This window comes from Dendrobates tinctorius, unplaced genomic scaffold (assembly GCF_039654945.1).
Source record: "Dendrobates tinctorius isolate UK_male_01 unplaced genomic scaffold, ASM3965494v1 ptg000250l, whole genome shotgun sequence".
In the NCBI taxonomy this organism is placed as follows: domain Eukaryota; kingdom Metazoa; phylum Chordata; class Amphibia; order Anura; family Dendrobatidae; genus Dendrobates; species Dendrobates tinctorius.
In genome coordinates this window covers 22319940-22336989 of record NW_027361917.1, presented here as the reverse complement: position 1 = coordinate 22336989, position 17050 = coordinate 22319940, and the positions used below count along the sequence as shown (strand labels likewise).

The 17050-nt window shown below is 46.7% G+C and overlaps 1 protein-coding gene across 2 annotated transcripts in view; it reads left to right on the top strand.

The window, feature by feature from the left end:
• Positions 1-1287: 1287 nt before the first annotated feature.
• Positions 1288-17050, top strand: part of NLRC4 (NLR family CARD domain containing 4) — a 93367-nt gene continuing 77604 nt past the window's right edge. Inside the window, exon 1 of one of the 2 annotated variants that reach the window (XM_073557515.1) lies at positions 1288-1402. The gene's annotated coding sequence lies outside the window, so the exon portion shown is untranslated. The remainder of the gene's footprint in view (positions 1403-17050) is intronic. The other variant, XM_073557516.1, reaches the window with a different exon arrangement.

Here is a 17050-nt window from a genome sequence, read left to right as displayed (position 1 = left end):
GACACATGCAAAAATGTATTGCAATTCTTGCTCTTTGCTTTGCAAATGTGTTTTTTCTGGGGAACCTTCAGGATCTAATTCAGATTAATTCTGTGTGTAATATTATTCTAGGTGCCTAGAAAATGTTTTTGTGCCAAAATTTTCTCTTTTTAACAACCGTTACTTGATATCATTGGGGACTATTTGGTGGGAGTTTTGAAATTTGTGTATATCAAAGTTATTACTTTTATGTTGAGTAAATAGGTTTGTTTTGAACCTGATAATGTGTAGTCTCTTTTATTACATCCCTATGAAGGTCTCTGATCACTTTTAGATCACTGAAATTGAGAAAATTAGATATTCTAGGCATTTTTCTAGCCTGCGCTTGACAGGCACATTGTTCCATTACAAGTTAGTGCGAATATTGTTCCTGACGGAGGGTTAAATATTGCGGTCATGGACAGCCGCTTTCTGGGGATCGGGACGAGTTTCTGTGTGATGCTCTGGCAGCATGACGGACTAGACCACAGAGCAGCCTGCGGAAGATGGGATGTTGCCCCGCTGGCTGTGTGTTGCCGTTTTTATTTTTCTATCACCAAATCCCTCACCCTCTTCTAGGTGGTCTCCGTGGTTCAAGTGAGGGCTGCAGCCATGTTCCAGTATACCCTGGTTTCTCTTTTTTCAATCTATTTTACTATGTAACTAATATAAAAGATGCAAAATATGCAAGATTAGATTACAAAAAAACAGATGCAAATGTCATGAGTTAGGCTACTTTCACACTTGCGTTTTTTTTGCTGCGCGTTTTTTACGCACACAAACGCATGAAAAAAACGCATCATGCGTTTGTATGCATTTTTTTGCGGGCTTTGGTGCAATTTTTTTTTTTTAAAAAAGCATGCGTTTTTTTGCGCATGCGTGCGCATTACACTGCGCACGTATGCGCACCCATAGACTTAATGGGTGTTTTGCTGTAAAAAACGCATTGCATGCGTTTTTTGGGGGCAAGTCGGACGCACAAAAAATACAACAGGATGCATTTTGTGCGCCCTAGCGCACACTGCAAAAATCGCATGCGCATACAAACGCGTACGTGAGCATATGTATGCGCACATATGCGCACCCATGTTAAAGTATAGGGGAAAAAACGCATGCGCTAAAAAGCAGCGCAAAAAAACGCAAGGGTGAAACCAGCCTTAGGGACTAGCTGCATTAGTGACTTTTACACACAGAGTAAACTTCCTTATTATATGTAGTAATTTGAGCAATCCAGGAAGTGAAAAGATACTTTCAGTTTAGTGCTGCATTATGAGGCACAAAGACACAATGCATTTTGGAAGCTTAATATGAAGCGCTGGATTTTGAGAATCAATGAATAAACATAGGTTTTTCCTACATTATCTCTTTCCAGCATCTTTGAAAGGTAAGAAAATTGTACTGTCCTTATTCAATATATATTTGTTTGCTAAATTTCTTTTTTTTTTTGTAAATTATTTTAGTATGTTGGCATAGGCAAAATAACATCACAGATGCACAAAAGAATCAATATTTGTTTTCTTTAAGGGATACAAAGTTTAAGGGAATGGGAAAAGGAAAGAAAGGAATAAAAAGGGAGTGGGAGGAGGGAGGGAGAACAGATGAGTGCAAGAGGGAAAGGTGGAGGTGTAAGTCCTGTTGAAAAATAGCCTCTATTTCCATAGCTTAAAAGTAGAAATTAAGACATATACAGTTATATATAGAATAATCATATTTGGTAACCTCCAATGACAGACACAGTCTATCATTGGACACCTCCCTCAATTTAGTGCGGGCTCTGACGATATGCCCACACCATTTCCAGCACATGTGTTAGGCATCGGTTTCCTGCCTCTGCACAGGAGGAATCCCAAGCCTTGCTTTCTGCGGTATCCCATTCTTCTCTGGCCGCAGAGTAACCTGCTCAGCAAAGACGTTGTTTCCGGCGTCTTGCTCAGTCTACTGTACTACTGTTGGCTTGGTTTCCGCTGCCAGTCAGGGTTCAGTGATATTAATCTGCAATAGCCAGCAGCGAGCAGCTCTTGGGACTAATTCCTTCTTCCGGCTCACTGAGCATGCCTGTGGGAAGTCCTCTCATTGGAGGTCGGAGGTCACATGCTCAGGTCCTATTGCTGCTCCCATTGGCCACTAGGAAGGACCCAGAAGGACGCTGCTATAAAAGGGTCGCACGGCCATGCGCTAGTATAGACTGCATTATCAGACTATGTGGAGTGAGTGTTGTATGCATGTATGAATATCTCTGGTGAATGACTCATTAAGAAACCCCTACCCTTTGTATGCATGTGTTGTGCAGCGTAGCCTGTTAAGCACCCAGACTTAGGTGTAGGTAGAGGCAGAGTCTGAGACTGGCATCAGTGTCCACCGGTGGCTCTGCACGCCACGGTGCACTTGCTCTACACTCCACCATAGTCAGCGTCTATAGTGGCATCTGCAGGTGCGACGCCGCACGCTCAGAAGGTCTAGAGGGACTCTAACCTTGTGTCCTTGGGGCAGAGTTCTGTGACCACATTCTATGCGCTCCTTTTCCGAGCTATGTGAGTTTAAACTGGCTCCAGCATTTATGTTCTGCGGTAGTGCGGCTCTGTGAGGTAACAGAGTTCGCCCTGTACACACCGGGTGATGTTAACCTGTATGTGTTCTTCCTTTATACCGCCATATAGCGTCTGCCATTACCAGACAGCAGTTTACCATCTCTGCACGGTGGACCTCGGGCTGTGATCGCACCTTATTACCATCATTTTATTATTTGGTGCGTTCCGCCAGCCCTAACAACATGACAGCTGATCTGATCAGCTGACATGTGACTGGAACAGTCATGGGTGGAATCGCAATTCACCCGCGACTGTCAAACACTGACAGCGGCATTTAACATGCATGCGCAGGAAGCGCGTCATTACCTCCTCCTATGGGCGCCCGTGTCACATGACCGCGGGTCACCAATTGGTTGGCATGAGACCCCTGGGGTTGTCATTGCTGGATAGCAATAGCAACATTGCAATAAAATGCAATAAGGGCGATCAAAAGATCGTATCTGCACCAAAATGGTATCGTTTAAATCGTCAGCTTGGCGCACAAAAAAATAAGCCTTCACCTGGCCCCAGATCCCCAAAAATGGAGACGCTACAGGTCTCGGAAAATGGAAACTTTTTAGTTTTATTGCAAACTTTTAAATTTTTCTTCACCACTTAGATAAAAAAGAACCTAGACATGTTTGGTGTTTGTAAGCTCATAATGACATGGAGAATCATAGTGGCAGTTTAGTTTTAGCATTTAGTAAACCTAGTAAAAAAGACAAACAAAAACAAGTGTGGAATTGCACTTTTTTTTGCAATTTTACTGCACTTGGATTTTTTCCCATTTTATATTGCAGGACATGGTAAAACCAATGGTGTCGTTCAAAAATTCAAATCGTCCTGCAAAAAACAAGCCCTCACATGGCCATTTTGACCAAATAATAAAAAAGTTATGGGAAGAAGGGTAGCAAAAAATGAAAATGCAAAACAAAAAGCAACCCTGGTCATTAAGTGGTTAAAGCTTAATCTTATTTTGGTATTTCGACCATTGACGCCATCTTTTTTGAAGCCTATCCTGGTTGGGGTGAATCAAGTGAATTTTTTCAAATGCATATATGCTATTGGATTTGTTAATCCATTCTGAAAGAGAAGAGGAATCAGTATCCTTCCAATAGTGTTAGGAATCTGGGTCATTCTATGCTTATGCAGCAACCCAGATTCTCACATTCGTCTCCAGAGGCTGTCCTTTTTCCCTGCTTCTGAGCATGCTCAAGGGACGAGCTCTCATTGGAGTTCAGGAGTCAGGCGCTCAGGTACTGCTCCTGATTTCATTGGTTATGCTCGGGGCTCTGGAGATTTCCGGAAGGTCCCGCACGCTATAAAAAGTGTGCATGGCTGTTTTGCCATGCGCTATTATTTCCTATACTTGCTGCTGTGTGTTTGGTGATGGATACTTGGACTGGTGAATGACTTATTAAGAATCCCCTTCCCTCTGATAATACGATTGTGTGAGTGATTGGGATACAGCCAGTATCCGCGCCAGCGTGCTCAAGCTCCACCTGTTACAGCAGCCAGCGTCTTGCATTGCGCCTGCTAATTTGCACTTGCAGTCGTTTTTGGCGTCCGCAGTGGCAACGCCGTGCACACGTCCAGTCACGGTAAGTCCATTCGGTGGTAGTGACGTCTTTAACTACTCCGATCTCTGGCTACCGCACGTGTGCCGCTGATCATCTGTGCAGTAATACAGACTCAGGGTTTTTGTATTTGTGTTCATGTGTGCAGCTTTGAGAATTCTAACAGAGCTTGCTTTTGTGCACCAGGTGCAGTTCTTCCCTGTGCACATTTCCATCCCTGTGCTCTGCCTATTTAGAAGCGGTTATTACATCTGCCGCATGGTGGACCCCGGGCGGCGAACATGTTTTATTTATTTTTTTTAAGCGTGTTCTGCCGCCGTAACAAATAGCTTGCAATAGGTATTTTAGCATGAGCCCCACACAGCCTCCTCATGTCCAGCATGAGACCCCCATAGCCTCCCCATGTTCAGCATAAGAGCCCCACAGTTACCATATGTCCAGGATGAGACCCGCATAGCCTGCCCATGTTCAGCATGAGGCCCCCATTGCCTCCCCATGCCCAGGATGAGGTCCCCATAGGCTTCTCATGTCCAGCATGAGACTCCCATAGCATCCCCATGTCCAGCCAAACATCCCATACACATGAAAAAAAAAAACACATACTCACCTTGGTCTTGTTCGCCCGACGCTCTGGTTCTGTTCGTGTCTCCGGCGTGCTAACTCACGGTAGTACACAGCTGATGCAATGAAATGACTTCATCACGTCAGCTGTTTCAAATGCTGATTGGTGGAGGAAGTGGCCGGAGGCCCTTCCTCCACCAATGAAGTGAGCCCAGATGGAGAGAGTGGGCGGACATGGGAGGGCACGGTGCGGCCCATGGGCCACAGTTTTCCAGACCCTAAGTTGTCTCGGTCCATGGGACAGTCAGAGGGCCGGATGTGGCCTGCAGGCTGGACTTTGCCCAGGTCTGGTATTTGGTATAGCAAGGCTGCTGCATTTCTATATCTTATAACTGCAGAAAGTGAAAGTCCCACAGTGGGACTTGGTAAAAAAAAAAAAGCTAAGAAAGTTGTAAAAATATTTTTTAAAAGATCACAAAATAATAATAAAAAACAATATTTATATTGTACCCATAAATAAATATTATTATGAAAAATAAAAACAACACAACTAGGGATGAGCGAGTAGTGAAATACTCGGACTCGCTGTACTCGTCACGAGTAGCTCCTAATACTCGGGTATTCATAATGAGTAGCGAGTCCAATGTAAGTCTATGGGAAATGTGAGTAATGGGCTGTGTGTGTGTATGTGTGCCGGGCTGTGCAGGGACTGTGCCGGGCCTGTGCCGGGCTGTGCGGGGACTGTGCTCGGCTGTGCGGGGATTGTGAAGGGGCTGTGCGGGGACTGTGCCGGGATTGTGCTGGGCTGTGCGGGGACTCTTCCGGGCTGTACGGGGACTCTTCCGGGCTGTGCGGGGACTGTGCCGGGCTGTGCGGGGACTGTGCTGGCCCTGTGCCGGGACTGTGCTGGGCTGTGCGGGGACTGTTCCGGGCTGTGCGGGGACTGTGCTGCCCTGTGCCGGGCTGTGCGGGGACTGTGCTGGGCTGTGCGGGGACTGTGCCGGGACTGTGCTGGGCTGTGTGGGGACTGTGCTGGGCTGTGCAGGGACTGTGCGGCGACTGTGCCAGGCTGTGCGGGACTGTGTTGGGCTGTGCGGTGACTGTGCTGGGCTGTGCGGGGACTGTGCGGGCTGTGTCGAATATTGCGAGGCAAGTAGTGAAATTTAAATGGAGATTCAGTGGCGCTTGTGTATGAGTGTAATTCCAGCAGCAAACACTAAGACACCCGTCACAAGTGTGTCAAAGAAATAAGGTAAAATAACTAATAATATTAGTGTGCGCTTGGAACACTCAAACAAGAGGGAAATCTAAATTGGGAGGTTATAGAAAAAAAAAAAAAACAACCTCTTATAAGTGCTCTTTATGTAGCTGGATAATAGCGAGAAAATAGCAATTAGTAATAGTCAATTGTAAGACCTCAGAAGAAGTGCTTAAGGGAAAAAATATATATAGATGCTGGTGGCAATCTTAATTCCAACCTGAACAATCATTAAAAACTAAAAAGGCATGAGTGAGGGTAAAAACCTGAAACCACTGAACAGGTTATATACTGCAGGGTAATTCTCCCTGATAGCAGCTTAAAAAAAAAAAAAAAAAAAGTCAAAGTCAAATTGCAGCCTGTGAATGGCTGTGCAGAGTAGCCGCAATAGTAAATGCACAAGTCAGAGTGAGATACCTGTAAAGATAATGCGATGCGAAGTCCTCACTCCAGTAAGCGGTGCAGGTTAAAATAGCGCTTTTTGCTCCAGCGCTTGGAAAAAGAGGGGGGGGGTTTGTACACTGGGGTATAGACGAGTTACAGGGCCTGCCCCAGCCGGTGGCAGCCTCCTGTCAGTGTACCTCCAGCTGTGGAGCAGACGTGAGCGGCCTCTCGTGCTCCTGGCGTCTGTGAGCTGCTCCAGGTATACAGGACCTTCGTGATGTGAGTCAACACATGACCACGTTAGTTTCACTTGCTGGTGGTTGCGGCGGGGACCAATGGACTTTTTTTTTTTCTATAACCACCCAATTTAGATTTCCCTCTTCTTTGAGTGTTCCAAGCGCACACTAATATTATTAGTAAGTAGTGAAATTTACTCGCCAGGATTCGAGTACCGCGATTACTGCATTACTCGCCGAGTACCGAATCCTAACGAGTATACTCGCTCATCCCTAAACACAACAAAAGTACACATATTAGGTATCACCGTGTCCGGGACAAATGACCCAACCTATAAAACTGTTCCTGTATAAAACTGCTTTCCTTAAGGCTATGTGCGGAATTGCCACAGATTTTATGCATTTTTGCCGCGTTTTTTCGCGGTGAAAACGCATATAATAAGCAACCTATTGAGTTCAATGACATTCTGCACATGCTTTGCTAATGCTGCGTATTTTTCCTTGGCGGAATCACATCGCGGAAAAATACGCAACATGCTCATTCTTTTTGCAGAATCGCAGGGATTCCGCACACATAGGTATGCATTGTTCCGCTTACTTTCCACATGTGGCTATGCCCAACATGCGCAAAGTAAGCGGAAAATGTGCGTATGGTACCCAGGGTCTGGAGGAGAGAAGACTCTCCTCCAGGCTCTGGGTACCAGATCCCTTTTAAAAAAGAATTAAAATAAAAAATCGTGATAGTCTCACCTTCTGGCGTTCCCAGGCCTCAGCGATGCTCCCAGCAAGTCCTGTTCACAGTAATGCCTTGCGACAATGACCTGTGATGATGTAGTGGTCTTGCGTGATGCTACGTCATCTGAGGTCATTGTCGGAAGGCATCGCTGAGAATGGGACTTGCCGGGAGATAAAGCCAAGTGCGAAACGCGCGTTGGGGTCATTGCTGCTAACAGGTATACACATAGATTCCTTACATGGGCACCTTTTGCATAACCAGTGTTTTATTGTAGTACTTTCTTATGGTAATGAGACTTGATTGGTTCGATTATTTATTCATCTTGGACAATGCTAGTATAGCAATTTAATTATATACCTTAAGGACCATGGACTTGTCCCTCTTGTAGACTTGTTTGTCTGGAATTGGTTCTTCTTTTTGCACAGTCATTTTATTCACTTCATCATTGTTATGCTTGCATTGCTCTATTAATAGAGACATCTCTCTAATACTTGGTACAAGTCTTTGTATATATATATAAACATTTCATCAGGATTTGGTCATGTAGGCTAGTCTTTTGGACATATTTTGGTAAAATAACCTTTTTTGTATTCTTCATTAAGCTTAACTTTATCTGGGCATACATTTATGCAGGGAATGCATTATCCATCTATACCATAGGATATTTGTGCAGCAATTTTGTATTGGTGTTAGCCGCTTTTAAACGGCATTGTTGCATTTATTAAATAAAATTTGTCTTTTATTATGAAAATATGTAAAATTTGCATTGTTGCATGTACTAAATAAAAATCCATTTTTTATGGTATTTGAGCTTCCATTGTTTTTTCGGTTTTCCTATATTTATTGGAAGCACCAAGTAAATGTCAATATTATATCTATTTGGTCTTTGAAGTGGATGACGTCTGCTGGTGTGCGGGTTTTTCTCCATAGGCGTTCAGCACTCCTAGAGCATCACTGGAGAAGTAGAGTTTGCGATGTGAGCCAGGGCTGTTTTACTCTGTGTTTGCACAAATTTTGGTATAATTTTTTCCCATTTCCCATATGAAAATGTAAAATCTGGAGCTAAAACAAAAGTTTGGTTGTAAAAATATAATTATTTTTCTCTTCATTTCCCAATGGTATAATATAGTGTCAATATTATCACTGCAGCCATAGATTAATTCATTGAGTGGTGTAGTTTGTAAATTGGGGTCTTTTATGGGGGTTCTGCTGTTCTGGCACATCAGTGGCTCTGCTCATATGACATGGCACCATCAAACCACTCCAGCAAAATGTGAACTCCTATATGGCGCCTCTCCTCTTCTGAACTTTGCACTGTGCCATAAAAGTAATTATTGACCACATATGAGGAATCGGCGTACTCAGGAGGAATTGCCAAACAAATTTTGTGGTCCATTTCTCCTGCTAGCTTTGTGAAAATAAACAAAATTGGGACTGAAATTACATTTTTGTGAGAAAAATGTGATTTTTTTCACTGCTCTACAATATAAACTTCTGTGAAGCAGCTGGGGATTCAAGGTGCTCACTAGAGTTGAGCGACTTTTGGTTTTTTAGGGTCGCGTTTCGTTTCGTGAAACCCGACTTTTCCAAAAGTCGGGTCGAGCAAGATCGTCCGATTATAGGGAAAAGTCGGGGTCGTCCCGAAACACGAAACCCAAATGTAAGTCAATGGGGAATAAAAGTTGGCAGTGAGAGGAGGACAGGAAACACACCAACAGTGCCCATTTGAATGCCAAAAGCATCAATTCTTCTTACTTAAGCTTGTCAACCTTAGTTAACTTCATAATACAAGTTACGCACTGAAAAATGGGGGTTATTTGGCTACAGTTGTGGGGGGGGGCTGGCTCCAGGTTTTCATGTGCCCTGGGCGAAAGAGCGCCCCTTTAACACATACCACAACTCATCATGCTCCGATACGGCAGAGAAATAGCGGTATAGTACAATGAAAAATACTTCACTTTTTACATCTCATGACGAGGCCCATCTATTTCTCCATACAGAATCATTGGTCCCATATAATGTTTGAAACAGTATATGATGAGCTCCACATAATGCTACAGTATATGTTGGTCCCCATGGATGAAGCTCCACTGTCTTATGGGCCCAAATAATGCTCCAAACATAATGGGCCCCATTTCTAATGCTCTAGTGTATAATGGGCCCTGTAAATGCTGCTCCAGTGTCTGATGTCCACCTTTGGAATGTTCCAGTGTATGGTGGGCCCCATCTATCATTCTCCAGAGTATAGTGCTCCCCAAAAATTGCTGTCTCAACATTGAAAACAATCAAATAAGTCTCCTCACTAGGGAATCCCTGTACTTGTCTGGACTCCTCGTCGTCCCCATCTTCCATCTCACTGCACAGTATTTCAACTTTGCAAGTGCTGTGATCCTGAGCAAGCAGGGGGGGCCCACTCGTTGGCGACGGCACTGGCACAGGGCCCCTGATAGTACGGTGGTGTGTCTGATGGCGGGTGGGCCGAACCTGCACTTTCATCTGCAGCTTCCTCTTTGTCACTGTGTAAGATGGAACTGTATATGGGAAGGGTAACCTGAGTTTCATCAGGGTCAGATTCAGGCCATGTAGCGTGCGAGGGGAATGTAGTGGTCTGGGTCAATGTACCAGCAGATTCATCGAGCAGTGGCTGGGCATCAGTGCACTTGTGTCGCCCCCAGGAGTACGGTCGCCACAGTGGCATTACCTTCTTCCTAGGGAGTGTGATGTCATGCTTGGGAGCAACGAACGATCTCTCTAGCAGGTTAACTGATTGGGCGGCGTTATTCCCACGAGTCATGACCCTCCAAACAGCGTTCATGAAGGCAAAGTGTTTGTTTTACGTGGACAGTATGGTTGCAAAGCTGAACCTTAAAGGAATGTCCAGAAGGGCACCACCAGGAGTGGAGCCTACGGTTAAATTCGACTCCACCTGGGAAACCTCAACCATGCCAGCTACAGAACAGATGCACACATTGCAAGCTTAATTCCGTTAACGAACGAGACTCCGTCATGCCCCGCGGTCCGAGTCCGGCTTACTAGAGGGACACGTGAGGCTCTGGCACATGAGATTGGCCAATAACTGGTGTGTCATGCCCTTACATGTCCGTGGCTGCATGTGCGCTACACTGAAAAGGCCAGCGTTTGTCGCTTACAGGTGCAGATAACCCGCTGAACAACGTTAGTGATGGGGATCACTGATTACAATTATTACCCGTGAACAATGATTTCCCAGTAAGTGCAGGTCAACCGCAGTTCCGGAATTAGGCCTAACCATCATTCCTGAAAAAATGAAAAACTTACGTGTGCAAACCACAGGTGCTGTAGCTTGCTTAACAGCTCGCCAGCCGTTCTCACGCCCAGTATGGATTACACGTGATTGCACAAAGGTGAGAAAGGGTACCGTATCCCCAGATAACATGTATGGATAGCGTACACATTCAAAATATATGTCTATACATCAGGAGGCAGGCTCAGACGGTGTTAGGCCCAGTATGGATTGCACGTGATTGCACAAAGGTTAGAAAGGGTACCGTATCCCCAGATAACATGTATGGATAGCGTACACATTCAAAATATATGTCTATACATCAGGAGGCAGGCTCAGACTGTGTCAGGCCCAGTATGGATTGCACGTGATTGCACAAAGGTGAGAAAGGGTACCGTATCCCCAGATAACATGTATGGATAGCGTACACATTCAAAATATATGTCTATACATCAGGAGGCAGGCTCAGACAGTGTCAGGCCCAGTATGGATTGCACGTGATTGCACAAAGGTGAGAAAGGGTTCCGTATCCCCAGATAACATGTATGGATAGCGTACACATTCAAAATATATGTCTATACATCAGGAGGCAGGCTCAGATGGTGTCAGGCCCAGTATGGATTGCACGTGATTGCACAAAGGTGAGAAAGGGTTCCGTATCCCCAGATAACATGTATGGATAGCGTACACATTCAAAATATATGTCTATACATCAGGAGGCAGGCTCAGACGGTGTCAGGCCCAGTATGGATTGCACGTGATTGCACAAAGGTGAGAAAGGGTTCTGTATCCCCAGATAACATGTATGGATAGCGTACACATTCAAAATATATGTCAATACATCAGGAGGCATGCTCAAACGGTGTCAGGCACAGTATGGATTTGACGGCCCAGACTACACAGCGGAGGAGCAGGGAGAGGTAAAGATTGCAAATGCTGGGGCCCTGCCCAAGCAAGGGGGGCCCATTCGTGGGCGTCGGTACTGGCACTGGGCCCCTCATAGTACGGCGGTGTGTCTGACGGCGGGTGTGCACCACCACCGTCAGAGACACTTGATTGCACTATGAGGGACCCTGTGCCAGTGCCCGCGCCCAAGAGTTGGCCTACCCACCTGTCCAGGGCAACGGCACTCGCACGGTGTCGTGCGCTAGGTGGTGACCCCGGCCATGGGGGGGGAGGCAGCACAGTTAGGGAGTTTTAGAAAGTGGCATATGTTGATGTTGGACATTCAGCTGATGCAAAAGGTGAAATAGGTCAAGTCCCAGGAAGAGGTGGACCAAAGCAAGCCATTTTTCTGTCACCCTATGTGTCATCAGGGGAAGGTGGGACAAAATCCTTGGAAACCCATGCGTGGTTAATTTTAATGAAGGTTAGATCATCCACATTTTGGGTTGACAGACGGGTCCTTTTTTCTGTCAGGATTGATCCAGCTGCACTGAAGACTCTTTCCGATAGCACACTTGCAGCTGGGCAAGCGAGCTCCTGTAAGGCATATTGTGCCAATTCAGGCCAGGTGTCCAGTTTAGCGGCCCAATAGTCAAAGGGGAATGACCTGTGTGGGAGAACATCGATATGGGAGGAAAAGTAGTTTGTAACCATAGTTGACAACTGCTGTCTCCTGTCACTTTCCATCGATGCAGTATTACCAGTTGTGTGAGCGGTACTTGAAAAATCAGTCCACAACATTGTCATGAAACCCCTGTCTCCAACGCCACTTCTGCTGTGTGCACCACGAACACCTCTGCCAAGCTGACCCCGGCCCGTACGGCTCGTGTGAGAACCATCACCGCTGCTGTGTGCTGGGAATGCCTCAAGCAACCGATTTACCAGAGTTGCTTGTTTATTAGCCAATATTAGGTCAAGGTTCTCCTGTGGCATGATGTTTTGTAATTTGCCTTTATAGCGTGGATCCAGGATGCTGGCCAACCAGTAGTCGTCATCGTTCATCATTTTGGCAATGCGGGGGTCCCTTTTTAGGATCTGCAAGGCATAATCTGACATGTGGGCCAATGTTCCCGGGGTGTCAATGATGCACTGCGAGTGCTGGTTGGAGGAGCACTTTCTGACAAATCCACATCCCTCCAGTCACGCACAAACCCTGTACCAGACCTTGCCACGCCAACATTTTCACTTGCCCCACGAGATGCATCCTCCTCCCTAAGTAATCATCCCCATCATCCTCCTCCTCCTCTTCTTCCTCCACCTCGTCCAGGAGAGGTCCCTGAGCAGACAATGGCTGAATGTCATCAAGAATTCCCTCCTCCTCTTCCTCCTCATCAACATTGGCTGCAGAAGCCTGCTCCTTAAGGTGCGTCAAAGTTTGCATGAGCAGACGCATAAGTGGGATGCTCATGCTTAGGATGGCGTCGTCTGCACTTACCAGCCGTGTGCATTCCTCAAAACACTGAAGGACTTTACAGAGGTCTTTCAGCTTCGACCACTGCACACCGGTCAACTCCATGTCTGCTCTCAAAGTGCCTGGCTGTGTATCCTCCCACAAATGCATTATGGCCTGCCTTTGCTCGCACAGCCGGTCCACCATGTGCAGGGTGGAGTTCCACCTTGTTGCAATGTCGATAATGAGGCGGTGGTTGGGAAGGTGGAGCAATCGCTGCAGCTTCTGCATACGAACGGAGTGTACAGGCGACCGGCGGATGTGCGCGCACAGTCTTCGCACCTTCTGGAGCAGGGCTGTTAACTCCGGATAATTTTTGAGGAAGCACTGCACCACCAGATTCAAGGTGTGAGCCAAGCAAGGTATGTGTCTGAGTTTTGAAAGGGCTATGGCTGCCACAAAATTACGGCCGTTATCACTAACTACCTTGCCTGCCTCAAGATGTACACTGCCCAGCCATGAATCAGTTTGTCGCTGAAAGTACTCGGCCAGCACCTCGGCGGTGTGTCTGTCGCCCAAACACATCATCTGCAACACAGCCTGCTGACGCTTTCCACTAGCTGCTCGATAGGGGGACACCTCGTGTGCAACAGTGGCAGCTGCAGATGGAGTGCTCGTACGACTGCGCTCTGTGGACGAGCTTTTGCTTCTGGAGGAGGAGGAGGAGGAGGAGGAGGAGGGTCGAACGCCTACAGCCAACTGTTTACTATACCGTGGGCTAGGCAGCACTGTCCCACCACCGCTGTCCCCTGTGGACCCTGCATCCACCACATTAACCCAGTGCGCAGTGATGGACACGTAACGGCCCTGGCCATGGCTACTGGACCATGCATCAGTTGTGAGGTGCACCTTTCCGCTCACTGACTGCTTGAGTGCATGGACAATGCGGTCTTTCACATGATGGTGGAGGGCTGGGATGGCTTTGCGAGAGAAGAAGTGGCGACTGGGTAGGTCATAGCGTGGTACTGCATAGGCCATGAGTTCGCGGAAATCTGTGCTTTCCACCAACCGAAAGGGCATCATCTCAAACGAGATTAGTTTGGCAATGTGGGCGTTCAAACCCAGTGTACGCGGATGAAAGACTGAGTACTTTCTTGACCTACTCATAGTGTCTGGGAGGGTGAGCTGGACTTGAGAGCTGCATATGGTGGAAGTAGCGGTGGGCAGGGCGGACTGAGAGAGGGTTGATGATGGTGATGGAGTTGGTGTTCTTTCTGATGGCCTAGAATCAGTCTTTCCTTGATATAACAGTGGGATTCCCTGACTGCTGTGGCCTTGCAACGACACCTCAACATTTGCTGCTGTGCTAACCGGTGGGCTTACAGTGGGGGAAACAATGTAGCGTTGCTGACTACCTTCGTTGTGATCAGTTGCACATGTGGCACTTGAGGTTTGGTGTTGTGTCCACGCTTGCAAGTGCATGGTGGTTAAATGTCTAAGCATGCAACTGGTATTCAAATTTTTCAGATTTTTCCCTCGGCTAAAGGTCTTTGCGCACTTCTTACAGATAACCTTGGCCTGATCATGAGGATTTTGTTCAAAAAAGTGCCACACTGCACTCATCCTACTTTGGCAGACATTTTGCGGCCTAGCACGCTGTGATGTTTTGACCCTCTGGACAAGCTGTCCAGCAACTCTTTTGATTTTTGGAACCTGTCTTTGGAGTGCTCCGGGCCTGCCGGATAACAGCTGTTGCGATGTCGATGTCTGCTGTGGATGCTCCTCATCTGAGCTATTGGAAGCAGCACCCTCTGCCCCCCCAATGGATGCCAATCTGGGTCAACAACTGGGTCATCCATCACCTCCTCTTCAATGTCATGTGCACCTTCCTCTTTGTCACCGTGTATGGTGGTATAGTGTGCGGGAAGGGGCACCTGAGTCTCATCAGGGTCAGAATCTGGCTCTGTACACTGCGAGGACAATGTAGTGCTCTGAGTGAATGTACCAGCAGAATCATCCATCAGCGGCTGTGCATCAGTGCACTCCATGTCAGATTCATCTTGACCTGGGTAATTCACCATTTGACTTGATAATCCAGGCATGGTATGTGAAAACAGCTCCATGGAGTAATCAGTAGTATGGCCTGCATCATCCTTCAATCTTGGTTGGGGTGAAGGACACAAGGAAAGGTGTGTTTCTTGAACATGAGCCTCCAATGACGACTCAGTGCTTTTACTTTTTACAACTGAAGAAGAGGAGGCGATAGAGCTGGAGGCTGAGTCAGCAATGTAAGACAAAACTTTTTCCTGATGCTCTGGCTTTAAAAGCGGTTTGCCAACTCCTAGAAAACTAAGCCTTCGAAGCCTTATGGAGCCAGACGATGATGCAGGCTCAACACCTCCTGCATTCGGTCCTATTTTGCTCTTGCCACTACCATCAGATCCACCACCAACACCATCATTACCAGCTGCCAACCCCCGCCCAATTCCACGGCCTCTTCCACCAGCCTTCCTCATTTTTGGTAGAAATGTAGACAAAATCCAACAAACTATATAGTAATGTAAAACAAGGTACAAGGTGTCTATAGGACAGGGGAGATTTTGAATTTCTGCTCACACTACTGGACACTGGACACTTTTGGATTGTGTGAGGCCCAATGAATATCTGAGCGCTATGTCACAGGCTCGATGGCACTGCTGTGACAAAAGTGACGAGAGGATAAGTGAGATTTTGAATTTCTGCAGACACTGGACACTTTTGGATTGTGTGAGGCCCACTGAATATCTGAGCGCTATTTCACAGGCTCGATGGCACAGCTGTGACCAAAGTGACTAGAGAATAAGTGAGATTTTGAATTTCTGCAGACACTGGACACTTTTGGATTGTGTGAGGCCCACTGAATATCTGAGCGCTATGTCACAGGCTCGATGGCACAGCTGTGACCAAAGTGACTAGAGGATAAGTGAGATTTTGAATTTCTGCAGACACTGGACACTTTTGGATTGTGTGAGGCCCACTGAATATCTGAGCGCTATGTCACAGGCTCGATGGCACAGCTGTGACCAAAGTGACTAGAGGATAAGGGAGATTTTGAATTTCTGCAGACACTTGTGGACACTGGACACTTTTGGATTGTGTGAGGCCCACTGAATATCTGAGCGCTATGTCACAGGCTCGATGGCACAGCTGTGACCAAAGTGACTAGAGGATAAGGGAGATTTTGAATTTCTGCAGACACTTGTGGACACTGGACACTTTTGGATTGTGTGAGGCCCACTGAATATCTGAGCGCTATGTCACAGGCTCGATGGCACAGCTGTCACAAAAGTGACTAGAGGATAAGGGAGATTTTGAATTTCTGAAGACACTTGTGGACACTGGACACTTTTGGATTGTGTGAGGCCCACTGAATACCTGAGCGCTATGTCACAGGCAGAAATTGGCTAGTGTATCACAAACTACAAGGTGTATGTAGAATTGGGCAGAATAGGAATCTCCCTAGAGTGCAGGTCTGTAAGAACGGAACATGTCCTCGACTTATTCTCACAGAGTGACACAGATAGCTTCACTGTGGCTGTGATAACAGCCGTTACACGGTACTGTGTGAGGAGCGTACACCGCTGTATGGTGTGAAAAAATGCACGCTCAGTACCTCAGCAGGACAAAACAAAAATTGGGATTGCTTTTAAAAAAGCAGTTTGCAGAGCAGTGGGTAAACAGCAATGCAGCTGTCAGGAAGCCTTAGAAAGCAGCCCAACAACCAACACCACTGATACACCACAATATAGCCTCCCCTTGCACTGCACACACAGTGACTGGTGTGTTGTACAGGCAGCTAGCAGCAGAAGCAGTTTTTTTTTCTTCTTCCCTGCCTAACGCTCTCCCTGCAGAATCAGCAGCAACCTCTCCCTATGCTAAGATCGGCAGAAGTAAGATGGCGGTCGGCGTGCACGCCCTTTTATACCCCCTGTGACGCCCACCAAAGCAAGCCAATCACTTGCATACCCTTCTGAAAGATGGTGGTGACCCGTGCCTATGTCATCACGTTGCCCACAGTGTCCGTGGATCCTGATTGGCTGAAAAAGAGCGCAAAACAAACTTTTGAAACGCGACTTT